The sequence below is a fragment of the Callorhinchus milii genome, unplaced genomic scaffold (assembly GCF_018977255.1).
Source record: "Callorhinchus milii isolate IMCB2004 unplaced genomic scaffold, IMCB_Cmil_1.0 Scaffold4, whole genome shotgun sequence".
NCBI classification, from domain to species: Eukaryota; Metazoa; Chordata; class Chondrichthyes; order Chimaeriformes; family Callorhinchidae; genus Callorhinchus; species Callorhinchus milii.
The window spans coordinates 24,437,654-24,458,794 of record NW_024704745.1 but is presented as its reverse complement, the minus strand read 5'-3'; the positions used below and the strand labels follow the sequence as shown (position 1 = coordinate 24,458,794).

Genomic DNA, 21,141 nt, shown 5'->3' with positions numbered 1-21,141 from the left:
AAGAGCAGAGTATTTCTCTTGGTGTCCTAGCCAACAATCCCTGAACAGTGTCATATTTCTAACCTCTACCAGGTCAATGATGAAGTCAAGAAATTTGTGCAAGTTCCCTTCCCCAAGTGAGCAATTCTTAAGTGTTATAAGACAAGTACATATTTTTCCTGACTCAGTGTTCATGTTCTCTGCAGAAGTATCTAGCTCTCCAGTAGCCTGAAATTCTCATTGTTTTAGCTTTAAGACCACTGACTTAAAATATAAGATCATACACCTTTTTGGAAAGTTACATTTTTGCAAAGCAATTTGCCATGTCTAAAGTTACATGGCAACTTTGTTATAAAATGGCCCTTATGAGTCCATTAGCTCAGAAGCTGGATGAATCCAAAGCATATCAAATTGGCCACCTTCTAGTTCATCAGGTTGCTGTTAATATTGCTTCAGCGAGCTACAAATGGTGATGTGATGTTCCTGTGCAGTATGCACATGCACAACTCACAGAAAATTAGTGCTTTCTCAACATATTGCATATGAACTGCACATAGGAAATGACATTAGTGGCTATTCCTGCGCAGAGTGTGATGTGTAGGAAGTGACGTCAGTGGTGATCTGATGTCCCAGAAGTTGGACTTTTTTTTATTATCCCATGCTGTTTGTAGCTGTTCCCTTCAGCAAGTTGTTGGTACTTTTTTTCACCTTGGAATTTGGTATGAATACACTATAGGTCTTCTTGGGTGCCTGATCTTCAAGTATATCTGTGTTTTTGGCCATTCCTGCAGTACACCTTTCATTAGCTCATGGCACTACGCTGACAGCTAGCTGTTTGACAGGACTATGGAGTTTTGCCCCACCATGCATATTGTCAAGTACAGATGAAATTTGGATCCTTCGACTGCTAAAGGGAGGCTGGAACGAGGGACTCATTTCCTGTTTCACAGTATTAGCTCAGTCCTACAGTTAAATCTTACACATGGTGTTCCTTTCAAAACATTAACAAAAAGCCGCTTGAATGCTGACCAAGTGGTAGTCAGATGAGCCAAACTAAAGCTTTATTAAGTGTGTTCAGGTGATCAAGGGAGTTAGTTACGTTAAGTAGGTAGTATCTCTATTTAGAGCAAGCCAAGTAAGGCAATTAGCAATTGGAAAGGCCACCACAGAACAGTCACCATTTGTCTTTTTCTGTTTTGCAGCCAAGCCTCATGGTGGCAGCTGAAGTCACTGAGGAGATGCATTTAAAATAGGTGAATGCTTCCAACTAATGGTGTTTGACTGATAGGTGAAAATTGAAGCAAAACCCATAGGATAAGTCTATCGGGACCAATACTTTGTACTGCTAAGCTTTGCTTTTGCTATTATCATTGCCACCTTATGCTACAAACTTAAGCCAACTCCATTTCTGTCTATGCCATAATGCCACACGACCATATCTGAGAGAGATCATAGCCAGCAATGGATACAGTCTTGTTTATTATCTGATTAACCGGTATCTGTTTTCTATAACTGGCCTGGTGTGCTTTTATAGGCATTAACTGCAAACAGTGGATAAGTGCTTGCAACAGCTTTCCTTTCTCTCCTCCACCCCCTACTTGTCTCCTTTTCCTTGACTAATAGCATGGCTTTCCCCAAGTGAGCATTCTTTATGTGTGAATCTAAGTTTTGTGTGTTGCTGGGTTCTTTGACCATGGGGAATTAGTTGAAACCTTTTCTGTCCTATCTCATATCTACACATGAGTACTTTCCAGTAGGAGTCACTACACAATGATTAGGAGCAGGAGTTCTGACTGACCTTTCTGCTCCATGGTCTGGGATGCCAAGGCCATTGGTTGCACTCACTCCACAATCTATCTGAGCAAAGGTACAGCCTGGCAATTTTCTGTGACTCTGTGCCATTCCATTTAATAAATAGTAATATTAATAATCATTGCAGAAGAACATCTCAAATCAGGATTTTTACTGTGTGGATTTTTAAAGTGTAGTGACTGTACATTTTGGAGGTGAATGCAGCAACCAATTTCACACAACGATGTCCCACAAACAGCCATGAAGTGAATGACTAATTTTATCTGGGATTGTTGGCCAGGACACGGGGAGAAACTCCATTCACTTTTGAAAAGTGCCATGGGATCTTTAATGTTAACCTGAACAGGCAGACAGGTTTAACATCTCATCCAACGATGCAATGTTCTTCCAGCAGTGTTTGGGCGTGTCAGCCTAGACTGTGAGTTCAAAGTTCTGAAGTGGGACATGAATCTACAACCTCTGGCTCAGAGGCAAGAGTGCTATCAAGTGAGTCAAGCTGACACCCATTTGGTGTACTTCCCTACTGAAACACCATTAACAATGTTGATGCTCATAAATGTAATCCCCCATGCATAAATAAAAAGCACAAAGTGCTGCAGCTTTACATTTTGAAACTGTTTAGTGTCCTTAATAAGGAATTAGACAGAAACAAAACTGTGCCATTCCCAGATTATTCATGTAACAGTACTGGTGGGAGGATTGGGCATCTCTGTAACTTGTTTATTGCAAACGATAACTGTTTCCAGGGTCAACAGCAGATGAGCAGAGGGATTACATCCACTAGTCATCAATAATGTGATGAACCGTGCTCTGACATTTTTAGAAGCTGCTGTTTTTACCTATTTTCATATCAACAGTTGTTAAAAGTGTAGGTTGCATAACTTATTCTAATTTTACAAGATATTAGATTTGTCCTATTCTGAATTGTATGACCATATTATACTAGAGGATTAAGTAGATGATGTGCTTTAATCACTCGTGGATAACATGAGCAAAAATGATTAAACACGAACATACCGTTTATTTTTATTTTGAGAAAGGTTTAATTCCAGTTGATATACCATGTATTATTGACATGTTTTCAGACTACCATTGAATCTTGTTTTACTGAGAAACCTGGGCAAAGTGCCAAGACCCGTAGTTCAGGACACACCACCCAAGGTTGAAGAGAAGATAATCCGTCACTGCACAGTGACCTGTGCTTTAATTTGTGCAAATGGTTCGTCCTGGTAATTATTTGTTGTAGTAATCGCCTGACGAATGGCCCTACCTAGAGATCTGGCTCATTACAACAAGATCACTGGTTTGATCTTTAAATGTATGAAATTAAATCGAAATGAATAAGCGACTTGTTGAAAAGTGGCTTTGAATCATCTATCCTCAGTGCAGAGTGATACGCCCTGAAGAAATGAATGGATTTTTTTTCATGTAGAAGGGAAAAGAGCATCTCTGGCTCTAGGCAAACAGTGAAAGCTGCAATCCTCAGCTTGCAGGCTTCTAATGAGAAGGAATTCTCATATTTTTTTGAGCTCCCTTAATCTAATCGCCATCATAAATATTTAATTGGGCTCTGCCATTGAGGATGCAGTCCCTCTCCAATCTGGTTTTAATGAGACGTTCCACTGAAGGAGTTTAAGAACCACTCCCAGGTTGTGACCAGCGTAAATGTGAAAATCTGCTCAGTTACAGAACAATGCGATGTTACGTTATTAAAATAATAATAATCCTTGTGTTTTATATAGTGCCTTATCATGTCATATTGAATGGTTGGCAAACTACTTGTGAAATAGCTCCAGATTATACAATTTCAATTCTCCTCAACCTGTTCTGTACAGATTTGGATTTGGAGAATTTTGAGCAAATAATGGGAAACATCCAGCTGGAGATCAGAAGAAAATAATGGGACGATTAAAATTTTCTTTCCATTTCAAAGGTCTAAAATTCAAACACTTTGGCTGATGATAAAATATAAATAGTTATGTTTTGTAATAATAATAACCCTTGCATTTGATATAGTGCCTTATCAAGTCTTTGAGATGTCTTAAAGCACTTCACAGAATATAATGTAAAGTGAATTGACTGTATATTTTGTGGGCGAAACACAGCAGCCAATTGCGCACAGAAGTGTTCCACAAACAGTCGTGGTTGGAAGTGACCCAATTTATTATTGTTTTTTTTCTTGAGGGATTATTATCAAGCGTGTGGAGTAAAGAAACTTGACCAGAGTTCCGCCCTCCTGGGAATCAAACCTAGGTCTCTCGCTTGAGTGCTCAACCATTGAGCTACAGGACTCCACGAAATATACTAAATATAAGAACCTTTCTAGTCCATGTACCTAAGGAAATAGGGTGAGCACCTGAGCAGTAAAAGCGTTTAGCGATATGAGGAAAGTGGGATTAAAAAAAATTCAGAAATGCAGTTAACAGTGGCACCGGTGCCACAAGTGGAGTCCTGTAGCTCAGTGGTTAGAGCACTCGCTTTGCAAGCGAGAGACCTGAGTTCAATTCCAGGCAGGTCAGGGCGAAACCTTGGGCAAGTTTCCTTACTCCACACAGAGCCTAATAATAATCCCTCCAAAACCAAAACCAATAATAAAAATTGGTAATTTTCAATCTTCGGCTGTGGGACATTGCTGTGCGCAATTGGCTGCCGCGTTCGCCCACAAATATACAGTCAATTCACTTTACAGTGTGTTCTGTGAAGCGCTTTGGGATGTCCTCCCGAAGTGAAAAGCGCTATATCAAATGCAAGGATTATTATTATTATGAGCAATATATCTCCCTCTGTGCATAGCATTTGTACATTTCAATATATTTCATATCATTCTGAACCGTTTACAATTGAATAAATAAATCAACAATGGCAACTAGAATAATAATCTTTGCATTTGATATCTCACCCTATCATTTTGTCAAAACATCTCAATGTGCTTCCCTAGAGTTTTACCGTGAAGTGTAGTGACTGTATATTTGTAGGCAAACACAGCAGCCAATTTGTGCACCGAAATGTCCCCAAAACAGCCTGAAATTAATGGCTAATTTTATCTGGAGAATTGATGCGCTTCATCACAATGGTCACTCGAGAAAATTGTGGAACTCCTTTACCTCCCTTATTCTATCCATTCCTTCCATAATTTGTAAGCTTTTAAATCTCAAGCTTGACTCACCTATCCCAGATTTGTTATTTTCTTCCCTGACTCCTTCCACTGTTTGTGTGGTCCCTGCCAATTACCTTCACTAACTTTACTCATTTTAAAAATCTTAATTCTGTGGAATCTGTTTTTTTTTCTCAATAAGCCTGCAGTACTGACATTCTGGTTGTTAATCCCTTTGTGTGAATGTCAAATTGTCAAGCAAGGATCTGCCGCACACTGAAGAGTACTATGAAACTAATGCAGGTAAACAGCTACCAGTGCTACAAATGACGAAGCCATAGCATCTCACTTGTGGAAATTTTCAACCAGTGTAACTAGTAAGCTCCAGAAGCTTGGAATTCTTCATTGTTGTAGATTTAAGATCATAAAAAAATGCAGAATTTTGGAGAAAAAATTTAAATTGTCTTAATTTGGAAGCCAGTTTTCCACAGTCCTTACAAGGAAAGCTTCCAAACTGTGACTGAATTTAAGAATTTTCCAGAATTGTATATAACCTTTGAAACAATGGTCATAATGCTAATACTGTGAGAAATCTCTGGCCATAGGAAGTGTTTCCAAAGGTGTAATATCATGTTAGAATTCTGATTGTAATACACCATGCATTATTCATTCATCCAAGATCCTTCACTATGGTGTGAGTGATCCTTGATATCTTTCTCTATTACAATACATTGACTGTACCCACGTCACATTTCCTGCTTCGTCAATTGAAATATTGACTTCCAGCTAGGTGTAGAATCCATTACACTTGAAATCAGAAGGGAAGAGGGAACCCCCTGGCTGGCCAGAAAAGCATTGTCGGGTAGAAATTTAGATATTTCAGCTGCAGTGTGTAATTGCTGTCCATGTGTCCACTGAGATGAGCACTGGAGGGAAACTGCACTAATTCAGCTTGTTGATTTTTTTTGGTTGGCCGGATATCAAATGCATGTTGAAACCCACCACCATGCTTGCAAGTATCTGAATCAGACTAAGATTTCCACGTGAACAACAACAGCAGCAAAATGAACCACCTACATATGGAAACTCCTATGTTTTCTTCCACATGTATGCGGATGACACCCAACTCTACCTTTCCTCCTCTACCCTCAACTCCACGACCACCGATGTCCTGACAGCCTGCCTGTCCGACATCGAGTCCTGGACGAGAGACAACTTTCTTCAGCTCAACGTGCGCAAAACTGAGGCCCTCCTGATAGGCGCGCGTCAGCGCCTCCGCACCTCAGGCGCTGACAGCATCAGCATCCAAGGCTGCACTCTCCACCTCTCAAAGCCAGTCAGGAACCTCGGGGTTCTGTTCGACCCTGAGGTGTCCTTTCATCCTCATATTCGCACCACAACTGGCACCACCTTCCATCACCTCCGAAACATCGCCAGACTACGGCACTACCTCACCCCTCACGCTGCTGAAACTCTGGTCCACGCCTTTATCACCTCAAGGCTGGACTATGGGAACTCTCTCCTCGCCGGCCTTCCCGGCACCTCCCTCCACAAGCTGCAGGTCATTCAGAACTCTGCAGCTCGTGTACTGTCCCGCACCAGGCTTCGGGACCACATCACTCCCACCCTCGCTCGCCTCCACTGGCTCCCCATCCCCCAGAGGATCGAATTCAAGATCCTCACCTACAAGGCCATTCACGGCCTTGCTCCCTCCTACCTCTCCGACTTACTATCCCCCTACCTACCTGCCCGTACTCTCCGTTCCTCTGGCTCCGGTTTGCTCCACATCCCGCATCCCAACCGCCCTACCATCAGTGGCCGGGCCTTCAGCCTCTCAGCCCCTAGACCCTGGAACTCCATCCCCCAGTGCCTTTGCCTTGCTTCCTCCCTTTCCTCCTTCAAGGCCGGTCTCAAGACCTTTCTCTTTGACCGTGCCTTCAGCTCCCCTCTCGACTCTCTACCCCCTCCTCGCTCCCTCCCTTCCCTCTCCCTGACCATTTCCCCCCTTGCTCGGGTCCTGACCCAACTGTCCAGCGCCTTGGGACATCCTCCCGACGTGAAAGGCGCTCTATAAATGGAATCTTGTTGTTGTTGTATGTTTGGAAGGGAATGCATACTATCTAACTGCAAGCTGTTGTATTTCCCCGGAGAGGTGCACATTGCTTGCCTAATCTTGGAGAGCATTAAGCGTAGATTGACAAGAGCCAAGGTTTATGAAATCCGGAGTGTACGTTAGGGTACTGCGAGAGTTTACTATTGAAAGCACTGTCTGACAGGCTTCCTGCTGCTTGTCCAGATAGCACCACCCTGCCAATTAGGGCTTTGGTTTGTGGTAACCCTGTAGTCACTCATATTTAAATGCAATGTGTACTTGCCGTGTGTATGAGCCGGGCAATAGCAATCACTGCCCTTCCCATTTCTACTTCAGCTTGTTAATGGTTTACAAGTTACCAGAATAAACAAAGCTTTGAAAATAGTCAGTAAATGTTAATGAAAAGCCCACCAATCTTTAAATATAAAATCAATCTATTTTCTAACTTCACAGACTCCCCAGCTCTGTGATGGAAGTGTCTGTTTCAGGGATGATTTAGCCAGTGGTTTAGCCACTGCTCCAAGCCTAACAAAGGTCTCCTTGAACCACTCTCAATGCTACTTCACAGTACTGATACATTCTCTCTCTCTCGCTCTCTTTCATTTCTGTCCTCCACCCTCACCTGCACATACACAATGAAAACAGCAAATCTGTTCATTCATATCATGACAGAAGCAGACAGGAGTAAAATTGTCTGTTCCCATAGCTTTATTCTACAACAAGTAGTTGATGATTGGTACTTAACCTGAACAGGGATTATACTTTTTCCTCTATTCTTTAATGATTGGGACGAATTCCACCCAAAATGTACAGAATGTACTTGAATCGAAGGCAAGGGTGGATTTTAGAGAGTTAGAGGGAAAAAAGAACTTCACTGTAGTTCTGTGATGTCATCAATTCTAGGCCACACTCATTTTAGAGGCATGTTTTAATGGAAGAGCTTATAATAATAACAAAAATACTTGCATTTTGCATAGCGTCTTTCATGTCAGGAGGACAGCCTGAAGTGCTTCAAAGGATATATGTAAAGTGGAGTGACTGTTTTGTGGGAAAACACAGCAGCCAATTTGAGCACAACAATGTCTCACAAACAGCCATGGAGAGAAACTTCCTTCTCTTTTCATATAGTGCCCTGGGATTTTTAACATCCGTCTGGACAGGCAGACAGGGCATCTGTTGAACATTTCCTTTTAAGGGAAGAATCTCCCAACAATGCAACTAACCCCCAGCACTGCATTGGAGTGTCAGCTTAGACTGAGTTCCAAGTGCTTTTAAGAGGTTGTCCCTGTGTGTGAGGCTGTATATAAATGTAAATTATTGTTGATTACATAGAAACTGTTATAAAATCATGAAGTTTCAGTCAATATTTATCAATTGTTTTCCGGTCTTGGTTTGCACCATAGGAACTATTGAAAACTTTTGGCTGTCATTTTAATTTGTGACGAACAAAGAAATATACATTTATATCAGCTCAGAGTTTAGCCAATATCCTTTTTTTAGGTGATCGAGACTGTCATTCTCTGTGATCAGGAGCATGTAAATCTTCCGGCTTTCACTCAACTGAAATTCTGCCATTTAATAAAAGATTGGACATCTCGCATCAAAGCTGTTGTGAGATGCTGAATAATTTCATTTGCTGTTATTAATGGTAATAAATCATTTGCATTAATTGAATAACAATCTAATTTTGAATAGAGCGCCCTGGGGTCTGCATTGTGTTGAATTGTATTCAGCTGGTCTGGGCTTGATGCCTAATGTGATGACCAGCTATGATCATCTCCGAGCCCTGCTGCACTTTGCACCTCATTTCAGAAACTAATTTGTAACATCGAAAATCTGATAGAATTACAAGTAAAACTTACTCTGGAGAATTTGTGCAGAATGTGTGGTCTGGACATTAGAGTGCTATGATTATTCTGGTTACTGGGAAATGTTATAAATGCAGTTACTGTCATCACAAAAATTATCAAGAAGGGAGTGGTGTGAGCTTCACTCAAGAACCACCTCCCTTTTATAATCAGAAGAGAAACATTCCTTGTTAGCTTATTAAAGTCTTAAAAAGTATTAGAAGCCATGCCAAATACCCCAAGTCAGGACTTTCAGCTGATATTCCAGAGTGATACACCAATGCAAAAAAACAATTTACATTTAGATGGCACCTTTCAAGTAAGATAACGTCTCGGAGTGCTTTACAATGAAAGCCCAATACTGGGGGAGAGCTAAATTGTCAGCGAGGCCATCCATGTGTACAGGCATTAACCCGAGGTCCCATCTGCTTGTTATTGAGGTGACTTTAAAGATCTCATTATACAATCCTAAAAGAGAAAGGATTACGTCCTGGTTTTCTAATTAAGAATCATTCATGTGATGGAGATTTGGGAGTTGTTGTGCACACTTTTGTATTTGGTAAAAAAACAATCATTACACTTGATAGTAATATCTGTGCAGAGTTCTGAGCTGCTGTGATATTATCAGAAGCAGTAAAAATGCAAGTCCTTCAAATGCATTCTATAATAAAGCAGGTAGCAGAACATTGGACATTAATCTGTTTATGGTAGTTTCCAAGCCTCCATCCAAAAACTGTTGTCGGTTAATTTTCCTGTTTGAATATAACTATTTTGCACAATGGGAGCAAGCCTTATAGAGTTAAACAACTCTTAATTCTGTAGCAGAGCAGCAACACATTATTTGTCCAGATTCAATTGAGTTTGGACTAAGAAATGGATGCATATTTTCTTTATTAAGTACATTAACTACATTATTATTATTGATAATCCTTATTTGATATTTTATCATGTAGTCAAAATGCCGCAGCACTTCATAGCATTTACCGTATGGTGTAGTGACTATACTTTGCAGGCAAGTTGTATTTTATACGGTTACCATGGTTTTGGCACTACACTGCCATTTTACATCAAAGTTGAAAATGTTCCCCTTTTATTCCAATTATTCAATAACAAGAAATATGTTGCGCTTTTCTGCAAATCTAATGATAATCAAGGATTCGAACTGAGGAATAAGAACCTTTTTGTGTGTGTTGCTCACAGTTGAGAAATTAATATCCTCAAAGAAGTCCCTGTATAAACTTGTGATAAACCTTCATTGATTTCTACTGGAATTGAAAAATATTGATATGTTATCATTAATCATGTGTGTCCTCATTGATTAGAATGACAATATCCAGCTTCACCGATTTTAAAGGGAATAACATTACAACAGGTAAGAATGTTTCACACAGAAAGGCTAGTTGACGATATATTTTTGAAACTTTTGTTCCCTGTAATGAGATGTTTACATTTTGTCAGAGAGCAGAAATGAAGCCGGTCACACAAATGACATCTAATTGTTATTGATCTCAAGATGTTATATTAGAAGTAGTGGGTGAAGATAGGTACATTTTTATGCATTACGTAGAAATAATCGTAATTAGATAAAAGGAAGATCACCCAATATACTTTACCCATTGGCAGCAGTAGTCTTGCACGTTGTCTGGGTATAGCCTTCTCTTAAGGTACAGTTTCTGTATTGTAAATCCAGTTCTACCTTATCACCTCACAGTGGCAACATCAGCAAAGTCTAATACTAATCCAATTCAAATTAAGAAAGATATGAATACAACATTTGATACAATAGCCATCCAGAAAAAAACAAATAGTTTCACTCATGCTGAGGATCATTTCCACTTGTTTAACTTTCTTTCATTTGGTTGCTCGAATGTCTGTGACTTTATCTGAAGTGGAAGCTGTGAACGAATGTCTCCACTTGTGTGCTTGGTGTTTGCTGCACTTTATTTTCTTCAGGTTGAATCTGCTTCCAAACTCCCAAATGCTCTGTCTAGTAGAAGGAGAAAGTGTATCTGAGCGAGTGAGTTCCTGGTGTTCACAAAGGCTGAATCTGTTTACCCACTAACCCAGCCTGATCTTCGGTGATCTCATTCCGACAATCAAAATTACGTGAGTTCATAGCAATAAGAATGACCCCTAGCTAGATCAATGAGGTACAAAAAGCACCTCCAGTATTTAGCATCACTCCCACACAAACAGGAGGGTCAAATAGAGTTAAAAACACAGCTTAAGGACAAATGAACTGAATGGGTAGATTTAAATAATTCAAGTAACACAGTATTTTCTTTCACTTGCCTTAGTCATGTTGCATATTTCATAACATTTCTATTAAACAGTAGTGAAAAACATAACTTAGTGTCAGCAGATAGGTGATTCATGACTTATTGTAACTCAGGTTACACAACATTGTGAATGTCTAAATATTTTTGATTTAAGTAAGTATTTTTAATTTGTAGTGGCCACGTTTTGCAGGACTGTGTGTTCGCTGTACTATTCTCAAGGTAGTGACTTGTGTTTTGGTTGTTCATTAGGCCCCAACTACCTCCACTATGCTGTCTCAATGGTCTTTCTTGAGGTTTGAGCCTAACTAGGGAGGCTGTTTAACTTTTCGTCAAGATTTCCAGCAAGAGCCTCTGGATAATAATCAGGAGCAGGAATCTTTGCTGATTTTTTTTCCACACCCAACTCCCTTCTCCAGCTTGAGATTGCTGAGGCAAATTGGTGCAATACAACAGCTGATTTGAACCCATAACCATCTGGTCTGTATGGCTTCATGCTGCACCAGGTATGAGGTGAAATTCTATCTGGTTTAGATTTATTCTATTTATGTAGCGTTTTTAGACTGTGCAGAATTTAGTAAATGTTGAATTCAGTCTTCAATTTGAAATCAGTTGGTTTGTTTTGGTCATGACCCAACTGTGCAGCGCCTTGGGATGTCCTCCTGACGTGAAAGGCGCTTTATAAATGGAATCTTGTTGTTGTTGTTGTTTTGAAGTTTTTAAAAGAGCTTATGGAAAGCAGGCAAAATTAAGGTTGTGCTCAAGAATATGTCAAATTCTGCATGCTCTGAAATGCTATGAAAATAGAGTAAATCTTGATCCATGTGGAATTTCTCCCCACAAGTGCCTTAATGCATTGACCATCGGAGGTGATGACCCTGGATTTACATGGGAAAAACTTTTGTTAATGAGGTTACAAAAAATTCTGATTTTGACGTCCCTTTGTTTTCACATTTTCCATATCATTTTGACAGTTTTAAATATTTTGTTCAAGTAGTGTTGATTTCTGCGGAAAAATCTGAGGAGTTTCCCCCGCTGTGAGGAACTGAATTAACATTAGCAAAACTCGTGAACTTCAATCATCCAGTTGTTTTAACTAAGGCAGTTCATTCATTTTTTCACCTATTAATTCAAGAAACAGAACTTTTAAAATTGAAAGGAGGAAAAAAGTAGAATTATGAAGATAATGTATATCATTTATAAGTGTTTGAGAGATTTCTCCCTGAAATTTAAAAAAAAAATTCTCTCACCAATTTCCTTCTTCTCCCTCTTCACCTGAAGCACTTTGATTTACTTTTCCTTCTACAGACACTATTTGGGATATGTTATGTTTCAAGGTGGCTCGGTTGGTAACACTTTTGTCTCTTGAGTCAAACGATTGTGGGTTTAAGCCCACATCAGGATATGGAGCTCATATAGTCTAAACTGACACTCAAATGCAGTGCCAGGTGGGGGTGGAGAAGGGAGCAGGGGGGCTGGGGGGGTGGGTGGATGGGGGAAGGTGGCTGCATTGCTGGAGGAGCCATCCTTTGGATGAGACATTGAACTGAGACCCCATCTGCCTGTTCAGGCAGATGCTAAAGATCCTATAGCACTATTCAAAAAGAGATGGGAGTTTCTCCCAGTGTTCTGGCCAAGAATGCCCAAATAAATTTGTCATTCACTTCATGGCTGTTTGTGGGATATTGTTCTGCACAAATTGACTGCTGGTTTGCCCACAAAACACACAGTCACTCCGCTTTATAGTATGTCCTGTGAAACGCTTTGGGACATACTCTTCATGTGGAAGGCTCTATTTCGAATGTATTATTATAAGGGTATAAGATTCCATGGGCTCCAACTCCTAAGTGGCCACATATGAATCTGGATAGCGAATAGTAGCTGAGACTTGATGACAGGGGAGAGGACCCACAGTGTACAGGCGTGATTATTGTAACCATGCCTATCTATCGCTGTCGTCTCCCAGCATCATTACTCGTGCACCTCCAGCAGACAGTCTATGGATAGATAGTTGGCAGCAGCCGCTGCCTGACTGATCCTCCCCTTCCTAATCTGAGGCCTGTCCAAGTGCGGCAGGGTTGAGAAAACTCAACACAGACAAGAATTAAATAATCTTTAAAAAGCTTGAGTTTATTGTTCACCATGAATGCTATATATTGGAGAATTTCTAGAATGCTTCAAAAATGCATTCATAGCTGAAATGTAGAATTTATGAATTCTGTCCTTCAAAAGCTTCGATAGAATTGGAGATAAATGAGTCTTGGATACACTTAATATCACACTTTTCACAGCATCAAATATTATGCAACATAGAGAATACCATAATATGAATAGTCCCAAAAATATAATTTGATGCCAGGTCTAGACACTATTATGTTTAAGAAACTGCCGGTTAAAAGCCACAGCAGCATTGCTGTAATGGGCCCCAATACAAATGTAATTACACACGGCTGGAATGTATGGTACATTTCTTTTTAAATATTTAAAAGAAGTGATTACTCACTGTTATCAACTTTACTAAATAGAAAATAAATCACCATCTGATAAACCACATGAGCCTATGCTTCCTTGCAGGCTCGGTGAGTAAATCCAACACATATTGTGCTACTGAACCATTCAGACAAGAGGGTCCCAGGGTTAATGTCTGAGTTAGTTAATAGCAGTGGAGGGGGGAGAGGGTGTGATAATTTACCTCAATACCCCTGGAAGGGAGTAATATCAGACTGGAATCCTGTAGTTATTTGGAATCCATTGACCTGTACTTTGGTTGAAGAGAGGATTGGACTTGACTCTGATGCCACTAAATTCAACTAACCTACAGATAATGTAGGAGGACTCAGAGAGACCACTTCTGTGAGATACTGAACAGCCCTCTGGCACTTGTGGAACCATATTCCATTAGGAATAAGCATATTAGCTGATCTCAGATCGGGTGACAGTAAGTAGGGTGTGGAGTCCTCAGTGTGAGAATTTTTTGTTAAATTGTCTTTAGTGTTTATTGAAGCAGCGGGTCTGGCCTCCTCCTTGTTCCCCGAGTCCTCCGCTCCAATCTCAGTGGCCGTGCCTTCAGCCACTATGCCCCGAGGCTCTGAACCTGCCTTCCTCACTCCTTTCGTTTCGCTCCTTCCCTTTCCATTTTTAGGTCTCTGCTGAAGACCTTTCTTTTTGACCGTGTCTTTGGTCACCTTCCCCCCCACTCCCCCTGGCTTGGTTCCGGGATCCATTACTGTAAAGCGCTCTGAGACACCGTCTGGCGTGGAGGGCGCTATATAAATCCAAGTTGTTGTTGTAGCTATGAGAGGCTACAGAGGTTAGGAATTTTTCCATTGGAGCAGAGCATGTTGAGTGAGGGAAGGGTTGTGATGAAGATTTTTTTTAAGATGATGAAAGGATTTGAAAGAATTAATCATGAAAAACTATTTATGCTGGTAGGGAATTTGAGGACAAGAGGACACAAAGTCAAGATTGAGACCAGAGAGGTTCAGAAGTACTTCTCTCTTCTCCCAGAGGGTGTGGGATGATTTACTGGGATGGCTGTTAAAACAGAATCAATTAGGGGCAAACACATGCAGAGGAATGGTATTCAAGGCTATAACAGAAATTGGGATTTGAGTAGTTGGCTTCTTGGAAAAGATAATGGGCTAAATATTGTTCTGCTGTGCTGTACATTTAGAACAATACAACATGTATGGTTCTAAGTAGGGAGAGAAACATTTGTCAGGAATCCCATTGGAGTGAGAAATCTTCAGGTTGAGAAACTCCTGTTAAATGTCACTTATTTAGGGATGAAATTTGTGGGATGTCAAAGCATTACATTCAATATCACAATTTTCCCCCATTGAGTTTAATAAACTCCTTCCCACCCTGTTTATACTGCTGGAACTGAAACATATGGTTTCACCAGTGGAATAATTAGGAACAGAAAGGCTGATCTGCACTTCCTACCCTAAATCACATCGGTTATGGGCTGAGGGGAGTTCTGCACAAACACAGTTAGGCACATAAACTCTTACCAGTTTTTTAAAAATATTATCATAATACTAATCGTTGCATTTGATATAGCACCTTATCACGTCATTGAGACATCTCAAAGCAATATACAGGATATATTGTAAAATGATGTGGCTGTGTGTATTTTGTAGGCAAACGCAGAAGCCAATTTGACCACAGCAATATTCCACAAACAGTAAGGCGTGAGTGACATTAAATGTTCGGCGAAGCATCCATTGAATCACCCCAAAACTTTTAAAGAACCGTTTCCTGAACCAGTCTGAATTTGCTTTGCAACTGATTCATTTATACTGCAAAGTGACCAATTAATGTACCATTGAAACCATCTCGTCAAGATGGTCTCAACAGCTGGACTCTATATGCTCAACCAGGCTTTATACTGTGTTTGTGTGAGAAACAGGCCAGGATAAAGAGGGCATCAGCATGAGCCATTCTTGTAATTCTTTGTATTTAGTTCTAGGTGAAGATCTAGTTCAATGCCAGGGAAACTTTGGAGTCCCAAGTCTGTGTGGCGCAAGATGTCTGTTCTCCACAGCAAAATCTTAAAAGCTATAATTTAACCTAATTAAATCAGTGTGTAATTAAACACAATTAATTCAACATGCCAGTAATGTATACAGGAAGCAGTTTGGTACTATGTTTAGATCTATCTGTTTAATTATTTTTGCAAGCCCTTAATTGTTTTGTTTTTAAAATGCTCAAATGATGGTAGAGTACAAAAGTACACTATAATGTGCATCCACATAAATGTGCCAAATGAGGCACACAAAGACAGAAGGATCAGACCATTGCCCCAACCTTCCCACCACTAGCACAGGTACATGTTCAAAATGCTGATACTGTGGCTACTGCCACTATTGATTGGTTCAGAAATTCCTTAATTACATCAAATTATTAATTCTGCATAATTTAATATGGACAACTGAACATGGGTAAGCTTTTATTCCTTTTCTTTCCTCTTCCTCTGTAGTTGTTGGATCAAATGAAGGGAGCTTTCTTGGTGTCCTCACCAACAATCCCCCATTTCAAATTGGTCATTCACTGGCTGTTTGTGAATATTGCTGTGCGCAGATTGGCTGTTGTGTGTGTGTGTGTGCGTGTTTACAATGTACACAATTGCTCCACTTAACACTCAATCCTGTGAAATGCTTTACACCATGCTCCTGATGTGAAAGGTGTTATATCAGATAATTATTATAACTCAAGTGGTTATTCTTCATGTGTGTACCAGATTCTGCTGCCACCCAATGACCAGGCACACACTTACCGACAGCATTGGTTTGAAAATGATGCATTTTGAGTGTTCACATCATTGTCCCAATCTGTTTCTAGTCTGTGCCCAGGGTTAAGGTTATTAATGACATCCTATCTGCTGATATGTAGCCACATTAGCAGGTGTGATACCTCTTTAAAAATATTGGTGTTCATCAGTACCTTGTTTTGCAGTTGGTTCCCTCTGTTGTTGGTTTGTGGCTTCCTTTTGAATGATGCACTTGTCAATTTTCAACTAGGCCTGTAAGAATCGACAGGTGACCTCTTTCCAGGTTTACACCTCTGCAGTTGCTAATTGTGTTTTGTGGTGGTTTTGCAGCTGTTGTGCATTTAAATGCAATGTGTAAATGTTTATGAGTTTGTTTTCTGTGCTTTTGCTGCAGGGTAAACATTTGCACAATGCACTATCAGTTAGAAGCCATCTGCAAATTGAACAATGTTATTAATCTTGCTGTTGGGTTTCAGACCCTTCTCCAGCAGCAGCGATCATGTGCAATTGCATATCATGTGATGGAACTTCTGCTTGTGGGAGAAGGTGCTGTGCAAACATTAACCAAGATCAAATTCAGTCCCATCAGGAGCCGCACACCAAATTTGGCTTCTTATGTGAAAGGCTATTCGTCCCTGCTTTCGATAGAGAATTATCTGTAAATTGATCATTGTATTCAAAAATAATTTAAAAACTGATTAACAAGGTTTTTGTTTAAATACCCAGCTCCAAATGATATTCAGTAATTTACTTTCATTTCCAATCAAACTGAATACATAAAGGAATATTACAATTGTAAGCTTTATTTTTGAAAACTTTCTGCAGTGTTTCCCTGGATGGACAGAGAACATTTCTTATCAGCGAATTTCCTATAAAAAAGGCTGTCCTTCTCTTGTTGTCTATCTTGGGAATATTTAAAGCTGCAATATTTAAGATAGCCAGTTGAAATGTTTGAACCTTCCTATTATTGTTCGGATTTTGAGCTCTCCAAAGTACAACCATTTATTTAATTTAAATGTCATGCGTGATCTTTTGTTTCCTCCCAAGGAATTAATGGAATGTTTCTTTAAAAAATATTTTCTTTAAAGACTGACTCACTCAAGACTGATTAACTCAACACTGTCAAAAAAGCTGCGCTTTATTAAACGTTTGGCGTAATGAAGCCTGGCATATCTTAAAAAAATATTGTTCAAAGCCATTTTTCAGTATGGCTGGCTTGGCCTTTGATTACATCCATTCAAACCTTTCTTAGACATTACAGCAAAAGCAAGCAAAATGTAGACATTATTGAACAAAATGTTATTTATTTTTTATACTAACCTATTCCATGAAGCGGTCAAAGTATTGTCTCTTCAATAATATAAATGACCTGAAATTTATTCTCTCTTTTACACATTGAACCTCTTAGATTATCGAGATAAAACTGTAAAGAAGATGTGGCAGTAGAAAGCTTGCCAGCGTGCGGAGCGTGGGCATCAAAAGGCTGTGGTAGGTACTGCTCTTCAGTGGTTTTTCTGTCAGTCACATGAGAGGTACATTGTAATTTTGTCAAAATTAATGTCTGTTTGCAGAAAGGCTTATTAGCACTCAAAGGGGTTTGTGGTTGTATGTGCACAGAAATGGCACATTGATGTGGCTCTGACTAAATGTAGCCTCCAAGGATGTGTGGGTAGTATTCACCTCCTGTCTGTGGGTGGATGAGTAGATCTGTGGGTATTCTCTGCTAGACAGCTTGAGCTAGTCAGTTGGACAATATTTGTTATACTCTGAAAGTTTTTTCCCTGAAGGATTTTGAGAACTGAGGTATTTCCTTTGATGTACAAAGACTGTACTGTATTTCAGAACTAACCCACTAAAAATCAAATCTATGTGACACATCCTTATTGAAGATGTAAAGGCATTTTATATTCCACTCACTAACGAAGTCCTGGTGTCCAGTAAGACTGTTTTGTTCAATTCACTGCCACTTTTTTGCTTTGTTTACTTGAACAGCAGTGGCTGCCTCAGTGTCAGTGTTGTGAGATGGAGGAGGTTCTGAGATCGCAGGACCTCTGGGGGCAGTGGTGTCCTGACATTAAATCTAAACATTGCCTCCTGTGACTGAAACTGCCATTTTCTTTGTCTCGCAGTAGACTGATTACTCATACTAACCCGAACATGTCAATGATAAGTATTGTTTGTTATAAGAATTATAGTCCTTAAATTTGGTATAGCACCCGGCTCATAAGGAGGACGTGTGTTTATTGTGGGCAAAGGCAACAGCTAGTTTTGCATAGAGCAAAATTATTCATCGGGCTGCAGACATCCAGCAAGCAGGAAAGATCAGAGAAAAGAGAGCTACAAATTGTAATGTTCACACAATTACACATGTGTAATTGGTGCCTGTTGCTGGAGTGCTTTGGAATTCACCCCACTGACCCCCCAGGGATTTAATAAAATCACTTCTGTAAATATATAGGTGAAAAGTGTGATCTTTCGTAATAGATTTGTTAATTACCGATTGTGTAGCGTAATTGCTTATGAATATCACAATTTCCAATCTACACCATAAAAACAGAAACGCTCTTTCTCCTCTCCCTTCACTCCCAACGTAGGGACAGTGATTGTCCCTGAAGATTTCTGTGTTCTGTTGTTTCTGAACACTGATTGCATCATTTCATTCACGGTACCGGTTTAACTCAGTTGGTACCTCTTGAGGCGGTACTCAAATGACAATTCTGGGCTCAGGAACAAGAACTGGGTCTGTCAGCTGGAACCCAAGACGGCAGCAAAAAAAACTAAGAACTGGCTTTGACTAAACCATTGTACTAAGGTCCTTTGTCAATGCTGCACTGTAACTGGTAACCAAAGTATTATAAAATAACTGTCAGTTTGTTTTCTGTTTAACCTTCCCCTCTCCCTCTGGTAAAGCACCTTTCCTCTGTTTATCACATGCCCCTGATAGCTGAAATTAGAAACAACCGTGTGCAAAACTAGATGGTGAATCTGGTCCAGCAAGCATTAATTTCTGGCTGCGTAATTCCACACGGGTACCAGCGTCACTGGCATTTTTAAATAATGGTAAATGCTGATACAATGAAAGCATTGTAATTGTTTGAATCCTGTGAGTAGAAGATAGCAAAGTTAAGCTCTTTTCTGCTCGCGGGATTCAAACTGAGTCGAGGTGGATGTCCCTGGCCGCTGAACAACAGCAACTTGCATTTATATAGCGCCCTCCACGCCAGGCGGCGTCCCAGGGTGCTCACTGAGGGCCAGTGAGACTGGGGAGGGCGCGAGGGGTGGGCTGGTGGGAAGTCTACACACGCATTGAGCCGTGAATTTTTTTAAAAAAAAAATTCTCTTCCTGGCCCAGGCAGCTAGATACAAATTCCAGCTACTCAGCGTTCATTAAGACGAGGGCTTAATGTATTTTCTTTTGTAAACTCAATAAAAATCACACCTGGTTGCTTTTCTGTACAGAAGGAGCAAGTTGCGCAGAAGATGTTCAATAAAACATTTTTAATACAAGTTTATTTGATTCAATCAAATAAGAGATAAAAGCAAATTTCTCAACTAGAACTTCAATATAATACTAAAGGCTGTTTCTTTACGTGAATCTGCTTATCGAGTTGTCAATCCTGTGAAATAGAATGGATCTCAATGCATTTGTCAACCAGCAAAAAATGGCCCAACCCTCCCATCCCTTCCCTCCTCTCCACCATCTCCCCGTTCCCCCTCTCCTCCCCTTCATGATTTTGCACATGAGCTACTTAATTTAATCCCACCCTCCAGCTCAGTCCCAATACCCTTTAATATTCCTGTTTAAGCATGTCATGGCTCTACTTCATTGATCTATAAAAGCACAGGCCTCACTATTAATTCCAAAATAGAGAAGGGAGTTTCTCCCAATGTCCTGGCCAAATAAAAATTGGTCATTTACTTCATGGCTGTTTTGGATCATTGCTGCATGCAAATTAGTTATTTTCATCTACAAATACACAGTCATTACACTTACATGATAATAATAATAATAATCCTTGCATTTGATATAGCGCTTTTCACGTCAGAAGGACGTCCCAAAGCGCTTCACAGAACACACTGTAAAGTGAATTGACTGTATATTTGTGGGCGAACGCGGCAGCCAATTGCGCACAGCAATGTCCCACAAACAGTCGTAGATTGAAAATGACCAATTTAATTATTGTTTTTGGTTTTTTGGAGGGATTATTATTAGGCGTGTGGAGTAAGGAAACTTGCCCAAGGTTTCGCCCTCTGCCTGGAATTGAACTCAGGTCTCTCACTTGCAAAGCGAGTGCTCTAACCACTGAGCTACAGGACTCCACATGATATCCTGTGAAGCACCATGAGATGTCCTGAAATTAAAGGCTCCATACGAAATGCAAGGATTATTATTTTAATAAATACTGAATTATATTAGCCTAAGAGTAATAACAAAAATAAAGTGGAAAAAGCTTGAAATGCAGGCAAATAAGTAATTATCGCACTGCTGCTGGATGTTGATGCAGTGTGGCAGGTAGTCAGACTTACTGGAAGTGCGAATGCCAATGACGATCGTAACATATTAGTTTGTTTAACAATGTGGTGAGCTAAGACCATCTGTCAACTCTAACCTGTAAACATTCCATCATTGAAACCTACAGCTCCAGTATCACACCTGCCATGGAATAAAATGAAATGGGTGATGTGCTTTGTTCAAGGAGAATATAATTTATTTTCTTATTTTTCTTCCATCCTCAAATTTCCCCATGCCATGCATCATTCCTGGCTCA

The 21,141-nt window shown here is 40.0% G+C and overlaps 1 protein-coding gene across 2 annotated transcripts in view; it reads left to right on the top strand.

Annotated features, from left to right (window-relative positions):
• bcl9 (BCL9 transcription coactivator) overlaps positions 1 to 21,141 on the top strand; it is a 243,889-nt gene that overhangs the window by 69,780 nt on the left and 152,968 nt on the right. For both annotated transcript variants that reach the window (XM_007891807.1, XM_007891804.1), the window contains exon 2: positions 17,781 to 17,860. The gene's annotated coding sequence lies outside the window, so the exon portion shown is untranslated. The remainder of the gene's footprint in view (positions 1 to 17,780; positions 17,861 to 21,141) is intronic.